We start from the raw sequence: 20,315 nt of genomic DNA on the forward strand, positions 1-20,315 counted from the left end.
CTCACTCCCTATAACTCAGCCATACTCCCACACTCACCTTCTTTCAGACCTTCTCCTTTACTTTCCTTCCTCTCTCTTCCCTTCTTTCGCTCCTTCACTCTTTTCCCTTCCCTTACTTTCCTTACTCCACTTCACTAACTCCTTCTCTTACTCCCTCTGTCCTCTTAGTTCTTCACGCCCCTTCCCTCATTCTCTCTCTGTTAGCCTCATTCTCTCCGTCCCCTTAGTCTCTCACTCCTCTTCTATCACGCTCACTACCTATAACTCAGCCATACTCCCACACTCACCTTCTTTCAGACCTTCTCCTTTACTTTCCTTCCTCTCTCTTCCCTTCTTTCGCTCCTTCACTCTTTTCCCTTCCCTTACTTTCCTTACTCCACTTCACTAACTCCTTCTCTTACTCCCTCTGTCCTCTTAGTTCTACACTCCCCTTCCCTCATTCTCTCTCTGTTAGCCTCATTCTCTCCATCCCCTTAGTCTCTCACTCCTATTCTGTCAAGCTCATTCCGTATAACTCAGTCATACTCCCACACTCACCTTCATCATACTTTCTTCTTTACTTTCCTTCCTCTCTCTTCCCTTCTTTCGCTCCTTTACTCTTTTCCCTTCCCTTACTCTCCTTACTCCACTTCACTAACTCCTTCTCTTACTCCCTCTGTCCTCTTAGTACTACACTCCCCTTCCCTCATTCTCTCTCTGTTAGCCTCATTCTCTCCGTCCCCTTAGTCTCTCACTCCTCTTCTGTCACGCTCACTGCCTATAACTCAGCCATACTCCCACACTCACCTTCTTTCAGACCTTCTCCTTTACTTTCCTTCCTCTCTCTTCCCTTCTTTTGCTCCTTAACTCTTTTCCCTTCCCTTACTCTCCTTACTCCACTACACTAACTCTTTCTCTTACTCCCTCGGTCCTCTTAGTTCTACACTCCTCTTCCCTCATTCTCTCTCTGTTAGCCTTATTCTCTCCGTCCCCTTACTCTCTCACTCCTCTTCTGTCACGCTAACTCCCTATAACTCAGCCATACTCCCACACTCACCTTCTTTCAGACTTTCTTCTTTACTTTCCTTCCTCTCTCTTCCCTTCTTTCGCTTCTTCACTCTTTTCCCTTCTCTTACTCTCCTTACTCCACTACACTAACTCCTTCTCTTACTTCCTCTGTCCTCTTAGTTCTACACTCCTCTTCCCTCATTCTCTCTCAGTTAGCCTCATTCTCTCCGTCCCCTTAGTCTCTCACTCCTCTTCTGTCACGCTCATTCCGTATAACTCAGTCATACTCCCACACTCACCTTCTTTCAGACTTTCTTATTTACTTTCCTTCCTCTCTCTTCCCTTCTTTCACTTCTTCACTCTTTTCCCTTTTCTTACTCTCCTTACTCCACTACACTAACTCCTTCTCTTACTTCCTCTGTCCTCTTAGTTCTACACTCCCCTTCCCTCATTCTCTCTCTCTTAGCCACATTCTCTCCGTCCCCTTAGTCTCTCACTCCTCTTCTATCACGCTCACTACCTATAATTCTCCAGTATTAGGGGTGTCTTTCATAGATTCCCATGCCTGAATCATTCCCCGTCGTCGGAGTGGGAGTCCCACGGTATATATAAAAGCAATAAATGCCATAAAACTTATAGCAAATATCAGAGATACTAAACCAGGAAGTAAAGTAGCACCAGCTACAGTAGAAAAAACTTCCACATCAGTGACTATCCTAGTCGTTATGTATTAGTCCAAACTGCGGCCAATCAGGCGACAGCACCCACCAGAATGTCCTCCCCAGAGGCTCAGGCTCTCAGATTTTTTACCGCACGTCGTGTGAAGGGAGTCTCCCTGAGCTCTGCTCAGTTTCTTCATTTACTTCACTTATATTAAATTTTGTGATGTCTTCTTACATGAAGTCTATTTGTTGACCCTGTGTCACTTGTGGAAAGCTGCGACCGTTTCCGGTTATCTTCACGAATATATGGATCATTCTCTCTGCCTGTCGCTGACATGGTAGGATGAGAAGGGGATGTTCTTGTGATTTGGCTACCCCCCTTCTGATGTGGGAGGATTTTCTTTATTTATATGGCGCCTTTATGTTGCAGTGATGTTTTTGGCTTCACTTCACCAGCTGAGGTTGCTTCAAAAGTAAAGGGTCTTTAACCTACTCTGAGTCTGCCTCCCAAGGGTCTTTGACCTACTCTGAGTCTGCCTCCCACATCTACGCCCACGAGATTTACTCTCAGGCGTTTAGACTCGTTCTGCGCACTTTTCTTCTGAGAACGTGCCAGCTGGTTGACAAGACGCTCTTTGTATTCTGCGACGACAATCTCTGCCGTCACTGGTGCTCTACGGTGTCACAGGGCTACAGGATCCTGTTAACAGTGCCCTCTTATGCACTGGTTGTAAGTCGCAGGGAGCTGCCCAACCGACAAAGAGCTTAGTCGACAAACAGCCTCATAACCGAGTGCAATTTTGCCTCGTCGATGGTGAGCCTCGTCGACGACGAGTTTAGCCTCGTCGACGACAAGCCTCGTCGACCGTGATGGTGGCAGCGTCGACGGGAAGCATCGTCGGCGGCGAGGGGGCTTCGTCGACGACGAGCCTCGTCGACGACGAGGGAGCTCCGTCGACGACGGGCCTCGTTGACGGTGCAGGGTGTCCCTCGTCGACGCTGAAGAGCATTCGTCGACGGTGAAGAGCAATCGTCGACGGTGAGGAGCCTCGTCGACGGTGAGATGCCTCGTCGACGGTGAGGTGCCTCGTCGGTGGTGAAGAGTCTCGTCGACGATGAGGTGCCTCGTCGACGGTGAAGAGTCTCGTCGACGTTCGAGAGCCTATTCAGCTGAAATAGTCAACTGAAAGCTTTGGCAACGATTGGCTCAATACCAGTGGGCCACTGACAGTGGCCCTTCTGACATGTGGTCCATCGGCAGTTGGCCATTGGCACCCAGCATTTCTTGGCTGTCAACAGTGGACCTATAAACAGTGCAGTTGGGGCCATTAACAGTGGGCACATCGGCAGTTGGCCCGCAGGCTTTAGGTCCGTAAACAGTTGGCCCATTGACGACAGTTCAGCTTAGTCAATAGCAGGCTCGTCGACGACATTCTAAGTCGACAAAATACTCTGTTCATCAGACGGTAACTAGTCATAATATCGACTGCAAAATATCGAATGGATAAAATATCGAGTCAAAAATATCGAGTATAGGAAAATATCGTAAAAATGAATATTGAAGTAGAAAATATCGTATTATTTAATGTGAAAATAATATCGAGTAAAAAAATATCTAGTCAAAAATATCGAGTTATATTAATATCGATATGTAGTAATATTAAAAAATATCGAAAAAGTATAGATAAAATGTTAATAAAATATTATTAATATATCTTAAAAATAATATATATATTTATATAAATATATCAATGTATGTTAATGTTTAGGAGCGGGATGTTGGGTTAATAGGGGATAAGGGTGGGGAGTAATTTAAAAATATGTTATAAAAAGTGTAAAAATCAATAAATAATTAGTATATTTTAATAAATTATTTAATACATTTTTTTATAGGAAAAAATATTTTTTTATTTAAAAAAAAAAATCTACTCAAAAAATGGAATAAATGAAAAATACAATATAATTTTTTATTTTAAAAACACCTATATATATTTATATAAATATAGAAAATAATGTTAATGTTTAGGAGCGGGATGTTGGGTTAATAGGGGATAAGGGTGGGGAGTAATTTAAAAATATGTAATAAAAAGTGTAAAAATCTATAAATATATTATAAAAAAAATAAAAATAAGTATATAAATATAATTTTATTACATAAATAAATTTTTTAAAACATTAAAAATGTATATAAAAATATTTAAAATAATAGGAAACAAAAACAATTTGGGATAATTTATGTTAAATAAGTAATTATAAAATATAATACATTTTTTATTTTAATTTTAATTTTATAAAATATTATTAATAATGTAATCAAATACTATAAATTATTTTAATATTTATAAATATTTATTAATATTTTTATCAAATACTATAAAACAATTTAATATTTATATATATTTATTAATATTTTTATCAAATACTATAAAATATTTTTATATTTATAAATATTTATTAATATTTTTATCAATTAATATAAAATATTTTAATATGTATTATTTAATAATAATGTTATCAAATACTATAAAAAAAATAATATTTAGAGATATTTATTAATATTTTTATCAAATACTATAACATATTTTAATAATTATAAATATTTATTAATATTTTAATTAAATAATATTACATATTGTAATATTTATAATTATTTAATAATAATTTTATCAAATGCTATAACATATTTTAATATTTATAAATATTTATTAATATTTTTATCAAATACTATAAAATATTTTATTATTTTTAAATATTTAAGAAGATTTTTTCTAATATTATTTAATTAATTTATAATTAAATAATTTTTTAAAATAATTTTTTCAAATAATATTTTCTACTGTTTGCTCATAAAATAAAAATAGAAAATTTCAGAATTACTATCCTAAAATATGTAAGAAATACTTAAATCTATTTAATTTTAGAACAATATACTGATACTGAAAATAACTGATTATAAAAAATTTATAAGGATATAAATACAGATAAAATACATCTGAAAATAACATAATTATTTTTTTATAACACAATATATATAATTTAATATGTGGAAAAATATTATTAAAATATGTTATAAAATATAATCTTTTGCACATAAATGTAAAACATTTAGAATAAAATTATTAATTACAATTAATATTTTTACAATAATTCATTAACAACAAAAACATTTCTATATTAAAAATACTAAATGATCAAATATATAATATATAGTGTAAATCACAAATAATATGTGGACAAATTTATTTAGAATCAGTGTCCAATACCTACTCTGATATATGCCTGACTGGAGTTGGAATAGTAAATTATAATTGGTCAGTGTCCTGTACCTTCCCTGATATTTGTCTGACAGGAGTTTGAATAGTTACTTATAATGGGAAACAAGCTTTACAACGCAACTTTTACAACGTACTACCATTACAACAAAACTTTTACAACGCAAAAACCATTCCAACGCAGGTATTTACAACGCATGTTTTCACTACATAGGTACCTTTACAACGTATAACATTACAACTTAAGTATTGGTAATTATATAATTCTATTTTAAATGTAATATGTTTTTTTTTTAAGGGGTATTTTTAGGGTTCTGGGTCAGTTTGGGTTTTTTGGATAAAGGGGTATTTTTAGGGTTAAGGGTTAGTATTTAGTTTTTTGGTAAAGGGGTAATTTTTTGAGTTCAGGGTCAGTTTTCAGTTTTTGGGTAAGGGGGTATTTTTAGAGTTCAGGGTCAGTTTTTAGTTTTTGGGTAAAGGGGTTAATTTTAGTGTTCAGGGTCAGTTTTCAGTTTTTGGGTAAAGGGATTTTTTTAGGGTTCAGGGTCAGTTTTCAGTTTTTGGGTAAAGGGGTATTTTTAGGGTTCAGGGTCAGTTTTTTGTTTTTGGGTAAAGGGGCATTGTTAGGGTTCAGGGTCAGTTTTCAGTTTTTGGGTAAAGGGATATTTTAAGGGTTCAGGGTCAGTTTTTAGTTTTTGGGTAAAGGGGTATATTGAGGGGTCAGGATCAGTGTTCAGTTTTTGGGTAAAGTGATATTTTTAGGGTTCTGGGTCAGTTTTCAGTTTTTGGGTAAAGGGGTATTTATAGGGTTCTGGGTCAGTTTTTAGTTTTTGGGTTAAGGGGTATTTTAAGGGGTCAGGGTCAGTTTTGTGTTTTTGGCTAAAGGGGTATTTTTAGGGTTCAGGCCAGGTTAGTTTTGGGTTTTTGGGTTACGGGTACAGGGTAAAAATGACATTAAATTACATCTAAATTATATTAAATTATTTTTATTAAATTTAATTACATTAAATTAAATTAAATTATATTCATTTCAATTACATGCGTTGTAATGGTTTTTGCCTTCAAAATATTTTGTTGTAAAGGTATGCGTTGTAAAAGTATGGGTTGTAACATAATACATCTATTATAATTGGTCAGTGTCCAGCACCTTCCCTGATATTTGTCTGACTGGAGTTGGAATAGTAAATTATAATTGGTCAGTGTTCAACACCTTCCCTGATATTTGTCCGACTGGACTAGGAATAGTAAAATATAATTGGTCAGTGTTCAGCACCCTCACAGAAAAATTTACATGACTGTGTTACAATCTTAGGAAAATAAGTACACATGGATGTTTTTACAAGTTTTATTGTCAATTTGTTTTTATAACATGTACAGTACAATAGTCAAAACAATTAATATTCTATATAAGTATTTAGGAAAAAAGGATGTGTTCATTTACATTTATTGTCATTTATAAATGTACATTTTTTAAACATATCTTTTGTACTGTATTTATACAAAACATAATAATTTATAACATATTTATATTTGGGTGACAAATTTTAATATTGAGAACAAATTATAATCATTTTAATTCACAGACTGTTTATTATTTATTTAATAATGTTAATATATTATATATTAATATTATTAAATATACATTTTTGATATAGAGATTATTATAAAACAAAAACAATAGTAATTATATGTTTTAAAGATATTATACAAAAAACATTGTAAAATACTTTGATAGATATTACATAGAATGTTTTTAATAACAAATAAACATTTTTTAATTCTTGTTATATATATACAAATATTTAGGAGAAAAACATTATTCCAAATACTATATGAAATATTAAAACAATGACTTAGTTGGATATAATGTTTAAAAATATATGTTTTTAATTTACATACATTGTTGGGATAATTAATAATAATAATTAATATATTATATTAATTATTAAAATTAATTTACAATTTAACCATAATTATAACATTTGTTACAAAATAAATATATACATTCTGAAAATAGTACATCAATTTTAGAGTTGTCATAGTATTTATTTCTAATGATGTATTTAAATTATATTATTAATATAAATAAATAACAATAATTATTTATTTATACTATTAATTTACAAATGAAATAAATTGCTACATTTACTTAAATATAGGAAAACTTTTTTATTATATTTTTCATTTAACATTAAACATTTAAAAGATATGTATTATAAAGTTTATATTTATTAAGTAATATTAGTATTAAATAATATTCTATAAATATTATTTAATATTAATTATAAACGGATATCTAAACTAAATAAATGGTCATTAGTGTTACACATTTTTATTAGAAATTATAAGTTGGTGTATGTATTTTATTTCTCATTAGAACATTGTATTTATTATTTTTACCTTTCAAATATACTTTAAGGGGACTACTTTTTGACCGCGTAAGGTTATTTTGCTTCATTCAGGACTGGAGAAGAGCGCGGTTGGAAGCTGCTTCGCGTTGAGAAAGGTAAGGGGAATTTTAACTAATATTTCGGAGAGAGTAGTAGTGTTTGAGACTATATTCGACCTTTTTAGAGTTATTGTATGTATGTAGTTGTCGTTTTGGTATGTTTTACGTGAAACTTCGTATTTACCGAGGCGTTGTGTATGTTAGAGGCCTAGTGTTTTTCTATGCTTAGGATATGTGTTTGAACATGTTTTTCATAAATTTTAATGTGTATTTTGGAATCTCTGGGTGTTTGTGTGGGTGGGTTACTTAATGTATGTTTTTTTACAGGTACCGGAACTTCGCTGTATTATTCCATGGAAGGATGCGTTTTTTTTTTTGAGATAGGATTGTATTACAAAATAATGTGATATTTTAACATCTATCTCCTTTTTTCGTGATTTCCTGGAGCGATTTTCAATCTTTTTCACGATTTTTCGGGTTTTTATGGTTGTTGATTTGGAATGGATTACGATAAGATAGGGCTTATTTTTTTTACTACGTGTGTGTATGTTCATTTTTTAAATGAATTTTACACACTTTGTTTAATCTACGTTTACTGGAGCGATTTTTTAAAGCTTTTACTAATTTTCGGGATATTTGTAGGGTGTTGCATTGCATTGGGAGAAGAATATGCGTAATTTAATTTTTACAAGGTGTGTGTATAGCACTTTAAATAATAAATCAATCAATCAATCAATCAATCAATCAATCAATCAATGACATTTATAGAGCGCACTACTTACCCGGAGGGTCTCAAGGTGCTTGGGGGGGGGGGGTGCTGCTACTGCTCGAACAGCCAGGTCTTGAGCTTCTTCCTGAAGGAGAGGTGGTCTTGGGTCAGGCGTAGGTCGGTCGGTCGGGAGTTCCAGGTCTTGGCCGCCAGGTAGGAGAAGGACCTTCCTCCTGTTGTCGTTCTTCGGATGCGGGGGACGGCGGCGAGGGCGTGACTGGCTGATCGGAGGTGGCGTTTGGGAGCGTAGAAGTTGATGCAGTTGTTGAGGTAGCTCGGGCCTTGATCGTGTAGGGCTTTGTGTGCGTGGGTGAGGAGACGGAAGGTGATTCTTTTGTTGACGGGGAGCCAGTGCAGGTTTCTCAGATGTCCGGAGATGTGGCTGTGTCGTGGGATGTCGAGGATGAGTCTGGCCGAGGCGTTCTGGATCCGCTGGAGTCTCTTCTGGAGCTTGGCGGTGGTTCCGGCGTAGAGGGCGTTGCCGTAGTCCAGTCGGCTGGTGACGAGGGCTTGGGTGACCGTCTTCCTGGTCTCGGTGGGGATCCACCGGAAGATCTTCCGTAGCATGCGCAGGATGTTGAAGCACGACGAGGAGACGGCGTTGACCTGTCTGGTCATGGAGAGGGAGGAGTCCAGGATGAAGCCCAGGTTGCGTGCGTGGTCTGTCGGTTTGGGTGCGGTGCCCAGGGCGGGGGGCCACCAGAAGTTGTCCCAGGCGGAGGGCGAGGAGCCCAGGATGAGGACTTCCGTCTTGTCCGAGTTCAGTTTCAGGCGGCTGGTCGTCATCCACTCGGCTACGTCTTTCATCCCTTCGTGAAGGTTGGCTCTGGCGGCGGCGGGGTCGTTGGTCAGGGAGAGGATCAGCTGGGTGTCGTCGGCGTAGGAGATGATGTTGAGGTTGTGTTGGCGTGCGATGGCCGCGAGGGGGCTCATGTAGACGTTGAAGAGGGTGGGGCTCAGCGAGGATCCTTGAGGGACGCCGCAGATGATTCCGGTGGCCTCTGACTTGTACGGTGGTAGGCGGACTCTCTGTATTCTTCCGTCGAGGAAGGAGATGATCCATTCCAGTGCCTTCTCCTGGATTCCGACGTTGCTGAGGCGCTGCACTAGGGTGCGATGGCAGACAGTGTCGAATGCCGCGGAGAGGTCTAGGAGGATGAGGGCCGCTGTTTCTCCGTTGTCCATCAGGGCTCGGATGTCGTCGGTGGCAGCGATGAGGGCGGTCTCTGTGCTGTGGTTGGCTCGGAAGCCCGACTGTGAGGGGTCGAGGGATCCATTCGTCTCGAGGAAGGCGGCCAGCTGTCTGTTGACGGTCTTCTCGATGACTTTGGCTGGAAACGGGAGGAGCGAGATGGGGCGGTAATTCTTGAGTTCGGTGGGGTCCGCTGATGGTTTCTTTAGTAGAGCGCTGAGTTCGGCGTGCTTCCAGCTCTCCGGGAAGGTGGCGGTATCGAAGGAGGTGTTGATGATGTCCCGCAGGTGGGGTGCGATGACCGCGTCGGCCTTGTTGAAGACGTGGTGAGGGCAGGGGTCGGTCGGAGATCCGGAGTGGATGGAGTTCATCATGCGGACGGTGTCTTCGATGCTGATCGGAGTCCAGGCGCGGAGGGTGGTGGTGGGGGGCGTTGGTGCGGTCGTGGCGTGCGCCGGTTGGGAGCTGAAGCTGTTGTGTATGTCCGCGATCTTGTTGTGGAAGTAGGAGGCGAGGGAGTTGCAGAGGTCTTGCGATGGGGTAATGTCGTTGTTTCCGGCGTTGGGGTTGGAGAGCTCTTTCACGATGTTGAAGAGTTCCTTGCAGTTGTGTGCGTTGTTGTCCAGCCGGTCCTTGAATGCAGTTTTCTTGGTGGCGCGGCTCAGTTGGTGGTGCTTCCGGGTGGCAAGCTTGAGGGTGGTCATGTTGTCCGGTGTTGGTTCCCTTCTCCAGGCTTTCTCGAGGGCTCGGCAGTTCTTCTTGGAGCTCTTGAGTTCGTCGGTGAACCATGGGGCCTTCTTGCTGCCGGGTCTGCTGGACGGGGTCCTCAGTGGGGCGAGTTCGTTCGCGCAGTTGCTGATCCACTTCGTGAGGTTGTCGGTGGCCTGGCTGGGGTTCGCTGAGCTGGCGGGAGGGTGCTGGCTCAGGGAAGCGGCGAGCTGGTCGGCTGTGATCTTGTTCCAGCTTCTTCGAGCAACCTGTTGCTGGTGGTGGTGGATCGTTGTTCTTTTGAAGGTGAAGTGGATGCAGCTGTGGTCCGTCCAGTGGAGTCCTGTGGCATGGCTGAAGGCGATGTCTTTGCTGGATGAGAAGATGGCATCGAGTGTGTGTCCAGCGAGGTGGGTGGGGGTGGACACCAGCTGCTTGAGTCCGAGGTTGGCGAGGTTGTCGAGCAGGGTGATGGTGTTGCGGTCGTTGTTGTTCTCCAGGTGGAAGTTGATGTCCCCCAGGAGGATGTAGTCAGCGGAGGGGAGGGCATGCGGGCAGACGAAGTCGGGGATGTCAACGCTGAATTGTGTGCGAGGTCCCGGGGGTCGGTAGATCAGGGTGCCTCTGAGGGTGGTCTTCGGGTCGGTGTGGATCTGGAAGTGTAGGTGTTCGGCAGTCGTCAGGGTGTCGTCGGTGTTGGTCGTGATGTGGATGGTGTCCTTGTGGATGATGGCGATGCCTCCTCCCATCTGGTTGGCGGTGCGGTCCCTCCGGGTGATCTTGTAGCCCTCTGGGATGGCGATGGCGATGTCGGGAGCTGAGGAGTCGTTCATCCAGGTTTCCGTGAGGAAGGCAACGTCAGGAGCTGTGGTGTCGAGGAGGTTCCAGAGCTTGATGGCGTGTCTGTGGACAGAGCGGGTGTTGAGCAGGATGCACTTGAGGTGGTTGCTGCTAGTGTTCGGCTTGGCGGGTGCTGGTGCGAGGCAGGTCCGGATGCAGGAGAACTTGCACGCGTGACAGCTGAAGGGTGCGTGGGTTCATCTCGGAGTGGCTCGGTAGCATCCCGGGATTCGGCCGGAGTTGAGTGCGTTGAGGGTGGCGCGTCGTACGTCCGGCGGGCGGGCTGGGGTCTGCGGGGGCCAGGGGTCCTGGCACTGGGCGCGGTCCAGGCGCGGACGGGCGCAGACGGGCTTACCTTTGGCGCACCTTCGGCGCTCAGTCGGTGCGTCCGCTGCGCGGTCGCTCTGGGGGCGTCATAAGAAGGGAGCGGTGAGGGAGGGTCCGCTGGGAGGCGGGTAGCGCGGGGACCAATCGGCAGGCGGGGGGCGTGTTCGGGGCTGCTACGGCGGGAAAAACTGTGGCGGGAAAAGCTGAGGGCTCGGCTGGCGGCCCTGCGGCGACTGGGGCGGCCCTGCGGCTGCTGGGGCGTAGGCTCGGCTTCGGCGTCTGGCAGCAGGTAAGGAGGAGCGGCAGGGGGGTGTGGGGGTGTCCACGCTTGTATTATCGGGATTTCCTGGAGCGTTTTTCACAAATTTTAAATTATTATCGGGTTTTTGAGGGTTTCCGAAATTGATTTTGTACTGGATTGTAAGGTATGGTATGCATTACACGTGGCTGGATGACCTCTTCTTCTGCTACATAAATTGTAAGTTTTTTACATTTATTTAATTTGGGTGGGAAATGTCGATTTAAATGTCATTGCGATGTTTAATATTATAAATATTGCATATTTCTTAAATAAATATTTCTTATAATTTAACAAATTTATTTAACAAATGTGTATTATTTATGATTAAATGAAAATTGTTATTCATTGCACAATTTCTGTAATTATCAGAAGTTTTTGTTAGTTTTGGTATGATACATTATAGTAGGCTTTTAGCTATGAGTGATAGGTACTCTAAACCTCTGGTTGAAGGATATAGAGTTACTTGGCTTTGCAGGAGTCTGAACATTTGTTTTGTTTGTTTTGTTAGTTTAGGGCCAATTTGTGTAACAGATTGTTCTATCCTTAGTTCTTGGTAGCTTTGTTCTTTTTTTAAAGATTGTATTAGATTTAGGAAGGTGGGTTTGGCTCTGTTAGTGGTAGCTTGGAATGCATTGTGCCATCCTTCCACACTGTTATTCGTTTTTGCCTCTTGGTTTAATGTACTTAGATATACATTCCACCAAGGTATGTGGAATTTAGGTTGGCGTCGGTGCCCAGATCTATGTAACCTTCCCACCCAAGTATCCTCAAAATAGTCCAGTAGTGGGGCCAGTTTGTCTTCATACTTTTTGTAGTATGTGCATTTAATAAGTAAGTCATAGTGTTCCGCTACATCAGTAACTGGAACATAGGCTAGTGCTAATAATTTTTTTACTTGATATGCAAAGTTGCTATCAGTTGAGTATTGAATGCTTAGCGTTGATTTTTGGAGATGTCTCCATATACTTTGGTTAAAGTGATAGTAGCAACCTTGGATAGCTGTGTGGGGAAATGTTTTCAAAATGCTATTGATCATAGCAATTTCGAAATCAATAATTATTTTTTGTGGAAAATAATTATTGATTTCATTTTTTATAACGTTTAATATTTCTATATATGTATTTTGTTGTTTGTTAGGTAACAAACAGTAAATGAAAGGGATATTGTAGTGATGATATAATCCATGAATGGTATATAGTTGATAAAATGGTTTGGGACATGGTTTAAAAGTCCCATCCATCATCCATTGGTCGCATTGTTGTATTTTTCTTAAATTTGTTGCTGTTGCAAACATGATAATTCTGTTGGTGGGGCTTTCATTGTCAAAAAGTAAAAAATTATCATTACTGTGTGTTACGCTCATTTCTGGGGAAATTATTATTTCTTCAAAAGATGTAGGGTTAGGTTGAGTAGTAGTAGTTAATCTTTTAGTTCGTGCTATTGTGCGTTTAAGGGAGTCAATTGAGGGTAGCTGCCCTGAAGCATGGGCAGGAATTTTTAACAGTTCTTCTTTTAGGATTTGTGTGGTAGGTTTGTCACTCCCTGTGCTAGCTGTTTTTATAGTTTCTAAAGCATCCCTTATCTCTATCTCTGTGACATTGGGGGGGTGATTATGTTCTTTGGTAGATAATACATTTGTGTCTTCAGTAGTAGCCCTACCATAGCATTTGTTTGAATAGTATTTGGTACATTTCCAGAATACTTTTCTTCCTGTTTGTCTTTCTTGATTATAAACATACCCCATATAACATAACAACAATTTATTTTTCTGTGACATAACAAATTCAGCACCTTCAGTCATTTTGTATTAATTGTTCTAGGAAAGATTAGAAAGAAACAAGTTTAAATGTAAAATATTATTGGTAGTGTTTTACACATTTATATTTCACTGTTTATACTTACAGTTAGTAAATCTGGTGTTGAAAAATTCTGAAACTGTTATGTTCAATTTATTTCTAGTATGTTCTTCTTGTTTTCCTGTTGGTAGGCAAAGTAAAAAATTATAAGCCATTTGTTAAAAATGTTTCTAATTTATTTTCCAGAAAGCAGTATTACATTTAGCTTTTTAGGCAATTTTAGGACATTATTAGAGATACTTACTTTTTAAAATTGTTCACTGTTTGTCTTTGGTGGAGTAGATGAAGGATGTAATGTGATTATCTGTAGAGAAGATATAATACACAAGAAATGATTATTAGTACAGAGATTTATAAACTTTAGGGACTTGGAGGAAGTTAATAAATATATTTACTTGTTTTAATTCTGTAGTGTTAGCTTAAGGTAGAGGAGATGTAGGATGTTTTCTGAATATCTGTAGAGAAGATAGAAGAAAAAACAAATGGTGTTTAGAATATAGCATTAACTTTTTAGGGCCTTTGAGGAATTTTACACATATACTTACTTTTTAAAATTGTGTACTCTTTGCCTTTAGTCTAGTAGATGTAGGATGTGTTTAGAATATCTGTAAGGAAGATAGAATAAACAAGAAATGGTTTTTAGAAAATAGTTTTCGTATTTTTGTGCCTTTTAGAACTCTACACATATACTTACTTGTTTAAATTGTGTAGTGTTTACATTTCGTTGAGTAGAATGCGGATGTTATCAGAAATTCTGTTTAGAAGATAGAATAAATAAAGAAAGGATTTTAGAAAATAGTTAATAAAAACAGCAGTTGGTGTATTAGACAACATTTACATATACTTACAAATAGTATTTAGTGGTAAATCACTAGGAGCATATATTTTGATGTGTTTAGGAGATGTCAATAAATCAAATGTTAAAAGAGAAAAATAAATGTAATTTAAACTGTTAGGAGAAATACATACAATTTTAGCCCAGTACTTGTATATTATAATAATTAATTTTCACTTACTTGATTAATTTTGTTGCAATCTTGAATAGTAATCTCGATTTCTCAGGAACTAGTTGATCAAAGAGTTGCCTTCTGTTTTCTATAGCTTGTGCAGCAACAAATGGTAGTAGGCATGTACTCCTTTTATAGTGTGTATTTTTTGTGTTCTCTAATCTCATTGGATGTTTTAAGAAAGAGAGCATTTTATTGGTTAGTTTGAATTTTTTCACAATTAATTGGTTTGTTTGTTGAAGTGGAAATGGTCGTTTGTGAAGAGTTTTGCATTAAAGCAGGTTAGTTAATTTAATCTTTTTAAATATATGTACTAATAATGTGATGATATATGTTGAAAAAATTCGACAAATGTATATATTATTTTCTAACTATTCATGATATGTAGGAAAAATGTTTACACATTTAAATGTGTTTTAAAAATTTATTTTAATATATAATATATAATTAGCATTGTGTAATGTATTTTACAAGAAGATTTATGTATCATTTTATATATATAGGGGTCGATTCCGATCCGGAAAAATCCCCGTCCGTACAATTCGTATCCGGAGCCGTTTCCGTACGACTCGTACACACACTGTACGACTCGGCGAGTACGATCCAGACCGGGTGATCAGGACGCTATTCGTACGGTCCACGTCAGGTAAGGGCGATTCGTACGGAAAAGCGCACAATCACTTACACACTGTACGGCGCGTACCCCCCATGATCGCAGGGGTACGGCACGTACCCCTGCGATCATGGGGGGTACGTGCCGTATACCCAGCGTACATGGGGTACGCACCGTACACCCACCGTACATGGGGTACGGTGCGTACCCCATGTACGCTGGGTGTACGGCACGTACCCCCCATGATCGCAGGGGTACGCGCCGTACCCCTGCAATCATGGGGGGTACGTCCCGTACCTGGGGGGGGCCGTTCCGTACCTGTTTCGGCGCGAACTCTGCGTTTACGACTGTTTTCAGCTCCCGTAGGAAAAGGGTCGTACGGTGCGTACCCGACACGAATCGTACTTGCTGGGTCGTAAAAACCAGCCGCGAACCGTAGTGATGTCACGTACAGCGGGTTCCGAGTGAGACTCGTACGGAGATTTGAGTCGTACGGAGTCCTGTACGACTCGTACGGAGTTCGGCTCCTGGTACGAATCGTACTTCGTCGTACGTACGGGATGTTTACGGGTACGATTCGTACGGGCAAAAAACGCTCCATACGACGATTCGGAGCGCATTTTACCGGATCGGAATCGACCCCATAATGTGTATAATCACAAGTCGATAAATTTAAAAAAACAATATTTTTGTAGTCTATATATTGGTAGTCGATATTTTTGTAGTGTTAGGGTTATTTAGCTTACAAACGATATATTTTTAGTCGATATATTGTTTGTCTATATTATTGAAGTCGATATTTTGTAGACTCGATATTATTTACTTGATATTTTTGTAGTTACTTAAATAAGTATGTAAACTCGATATTTTTGTGGTCGATAATTAGTCAACTATATTTTGGCAACTCGATATTTTGGCCGTCGATAATATTTCAGTGATCCCATCAGACATCCTCAGTGATGGTGAGTTTTATTGTTGAATGTTGGCCAAGTTAAGGATCAGTTTCGTGGACAACAAATAGTACGTCTACGGAGGGTTTGTAGACTGACAGCGTCAGCGGTCACATCCATAGTAGTTTAAGTCTGCAACAGTTTTCCTATGCGGACACTGAGGGTCACGTTTTTGGTTGACCTCTCTGATGCTGTACCCAGTCCATGGTTAGGTTCGTCGACGCTTGACTCAGTTGGGTTTATGTACAGTGTTCCTTTAGCCTACTTATTAGTCGTAGCCTCCTTTCAGCAAGATCCTCCGGATGGAGTGATGTCTTTTTACTCGACGCCATATTTTCTTGGAATGGCTTCCGACTTAGCCAGACTCTTAGCCTTGGTTTCTTTGGGATGCCATGTCCTGTCCTTTGACGAGATCTTGCACGAATCTTTATTATTCTATCCTCCTGCGGTTTTTGACGAATTTACCCTCCTTATGTAAGGAACGGTGACATGCTTTCGTCAAGCCCTTGTCACCAGGATAGAGGCGGAAGGTTTTATCTCTTTTAATTTTAGATTGGCAGAGATTTGAGCCCTGCTTAAGCCAAAGATCGGCGCTGGTGGCTCTCTGGCAATCTTTTAGCTCTCTGGACACGATCAATTTTGGCATAGGGGCACAGAATGTGCGTACCCATGAATACCCCTAAACTGACGCTTCTAGAATTTTTAACAAAAAGGAATAGAAGGAGATCATCATCAACAAAACACCGTGCAGTGCACATTGCATCTCCAAGTTTTGCAGTATTGTGTTGCGAAGTTAGGGTTGGAAGAACCCTTGGTTCCTCGCCCACAAGTTCAAACTGAGATAATGGCCGTACCTTCTTATAGATGTTACTTCTGGGCCATCATATTGGCCAGACAATACCGCGCCTTCTGTTCTCTACAGTACGGGGATTAACCCTTTCGTGGTGCCCGAGGACAGTTTTCAAATTTTATTCCAAGAAGTTCCACCCAGTATCTGGTATACAACTGTATTATGCGTCTCTAAATCGTATACAGGAAGTCGTTTTTCCAGGAAACTACGACTTACTTTAGAGCTCATCCTTAGTCCATTCCAAGTGGGATAAGGGTGGAATATCTCTGGGATTTAATTTGGTCACCGATGCCATTTATCTGTGGGGAATTCTAATTGTGATGCCAAAAGGGCATGCTCTAGAATTTGGCTATTTCTTTTCTGCTACGCCTTCATAGTGACCGCATTCACCTCATCTGCGTGAGTCATTCACAAATTGACTTATGGATACATCAGGGACCGTCGGAGTGGTTCTGAATCTATAAGGAGTTAGGTTTTTTTCCTCTCAGTTCCTCATCAACTAGCTGGTCAGAAATGTAGCGCCGGATTTTTGTCATTCCTGCGCAAAATTTTTCAAATGTTGTACCTCAAAAAGGTTTTTCAAATATTACTGCCAGAGGACCTGACAAGTGCACTCGACCTCCAGAGTGTCAAGGTTCAGGTGCCAATCCTTCCACAGCACGGGACGTGGCTGCTCTTTCCTCTAAGTTATATTCATTTTCTATCACAGGCCTATTTTTTTAGGACTCTCGGTCCACTCCACGTGATTCTTATCTAGATTCTGGCAGCCTATCTGTGTCTGCAACACATACGCATTCATCATTTCTGAAACAAGTTTATTTAACCCCTTCCACACTCATGACGAGCTGGGCTCGTCATGCAGTAGCCTCCCAGCACGCTCATGACGAGCCCAGCTCGTCATGAATAATGGGTTTTTGCATATTCCAGCACAGGGCTGGAACTCATCGAGCATCGATGTGGTTAAGAAGGATCACTCTCCAGTACATCCAGACTTTGCAGTCACTGTTTCAATGCTTGGTTTTTATCAATATACCATGTCAAGTCCTAATTATTCCTAGTTACGACACAGGATTTTCTAGGAACAACAATCAATGCACATCCAGCAAGGGTGTTTTATCTCTTGCGAATGAGAAGCCTGCAGCTCTTTCTTGCTGTTTCTTTTACGTGCATTTCAGCCTATTTCATTAGATTCTCGAAATTTTTCTTCTACATTATTAGTTCTTCAAGTTTCACAGATGTCTTCTTCAAAATCCCTGTTCAGGGCCTGTGATTCTTGTGGGAAGAATTCAGTTAATTTAATTTAATAAAATTCCCTTAAAACTCTGTCACTGATACAAAACCTGGGTTTCTCAGTAAACTTCGAAAACTCACACCTTACGCCAGCAACAAGAAAGACTTTCTTGGGAGCGACACTGGACACCAAGCTCGCCCAAGTATTCATCTCAAAGGAAAGACAGGACAAGATTCAACGATTCGCTGCGGCACTGTTATTAAAAAAGTGCGTTTCAGTGCACATGTTCAAGTCCTTCATCGGGTTGCTTTCTTCCTGCATTCTTCTCACCCCCAACTGTCGTCTTCGGATGAGGCCCTTGCAAGAAGAGCTCAGTCGCCAGTGGATCCAGGCATCAGGATCCTTCGAGGATATCATCCAAATTACACCGCGAATGCGACAAGCGATAAATTGGTGGACCCACCGATCCAACATACAAGTGGGATGCTCCTTCCTCACGGAAGTGCCCAGGTTCACAGTAACAACCGACGCATCAATGACAGGCTGGGGTGCACACCTCCAAGGCATGACGGTCAGCGGGAAATGGAACCAGATCCAAATGAGATGGCACATAAACAGGCTAGAGTTGCACGCCATATTTTTAGCCCTGAAGTCCTTTCAAGCGACTCTACAAGGTGCCACAGTTTTAATACGGACAGACAACACCACCTGCATGCATTATCTGAACAAGCGGGGCGGCACAAAATCAGCCCGGTTGTTGCAACAAGCACAAGAGATCTGGAGTTGGGCCCTGACTCACAATATCCATTTTCAGTGGTCCATGCTCCGGGAATCGCAAATGTGTTTAGGACTCTCTCAGCAGGTCCGGGGGCTGCACTCACGAGTGGGAACTACATCTACCATCTCTACATCGCATCTTTCAGATATGGGGGCTTCCGGATTTGGACTTGTTTGCGACATACCAGAACCGGAAATGCCCATACTTTGCAAGCTGGGTTCCCCACAAGGACTCGTGCGGGGATGCCCTTTCGCTGAATTGGAATCAAATATTCGCATGCGCTTTTCCACCGATACCTCTGATCCCGAAAGTTATCAGGAAGATGAAGAAGCAGCCATGCCGGTTGATACTGATCGCTCCACGATGGCCCAGGCAATACTGGTTCACCGAGCTACCCCTTCTCTCGGAATCCAACCCTATCCAACTTCCACGCATTCCGAATCTTCTCTCCACCCAGCAGGGCAGGGTATACCATCCGGACCCGCACTCGCTGAAATTGTCAGCTTGGCTCCTCAGCACATGGAATTTGCACACCTGAACATTCCACAAGATTGCCAGGAGGTGCTGGCTAAAGCCAGAGCTCCATCCACGATCAAAACCTACAAACTTAAGTGGAAACGTTTCTGTGCATGGTGCCAATCTAATGATCTACATCCCATTCATGCGAAACCGGAGCAAATCCTTCCTTTCTTTTTGCATTTGGCCAGATTGGGTTTGGCACATTCTACTCTTAAAGTCTTCCTAGCTGCCATTTCTAGATTTCGTCAAGATGGATCGAACTCTTTGTTCTCTGTAAGGATCATACAACAATTTTTTCAAGGGATTATTTCGTATGTTTCCGCCTGTCCGGAAACCTCCTCCGGCATGGCATCTGAATGTCGTACTAACTCAGCTCATGCGTCACCCTTTTGAGCCGATCCATAAGGTGGACCTGAAATTTCTGACATGAAAAGTGTCGTTGTTACTAGCCTTAACATCTGCTAGAAGGGTAAGCGATATTCAAGCATTTACATCTAAAGCACCTTTCATCCAATTCACCACAGACTCAGTGGTACTGCGTACTAATCCAACGTACATGCCTAAGTGCCTCTGGATTTTCATCTGAATGAGCCGGTTGTCCTCAAGACATTCTTTCCAGCCCCACAGTCTACGGCTGAAAGAGCACTACATTCATTAGACATTAGAAGATGTCTTAAATTTTATCTCTCCAGAACTTCTGCCATCCGCAAGACAGACCAACTGTTCGTGGCTTATGAGCGGCAACGCCGGGGCTGTGCAGTTTCAAAACAGACCATTGCTAGATGGGTCTCCTCTACGATTGGACTTTGTCATCAGCAGGCCGGTAGACCCTTACAGGCCTTGCCAAGAGCACATTCTGCAAGGGCGGTTAGCTCTTCCACTGCCCTTTTTGCTGGTGTGCCTATTCGACAGATCTGCAGAGCTGCTAGATGGTCTAGTAGACACACCTTTACTAGACACTACTGTCTAGATTCAGCAGACGACGCAGATGCTTCGGTTGGAAG

Source organism: Lissotriton helveticus, chromosome 1_2, assembly GCF_964261635.1.
Source record: "Lissotriton helveticus chromosome 1_2, aLisHel1.1, whole genome shotgun sequence".
In the NCBI taxonomy this organism is placed as follows: Eukaryota; Metazoa; Chordata; class Amphibia; order Caudata; family Salamandridae; genus Lissotriton; species Lissotriton helveticus.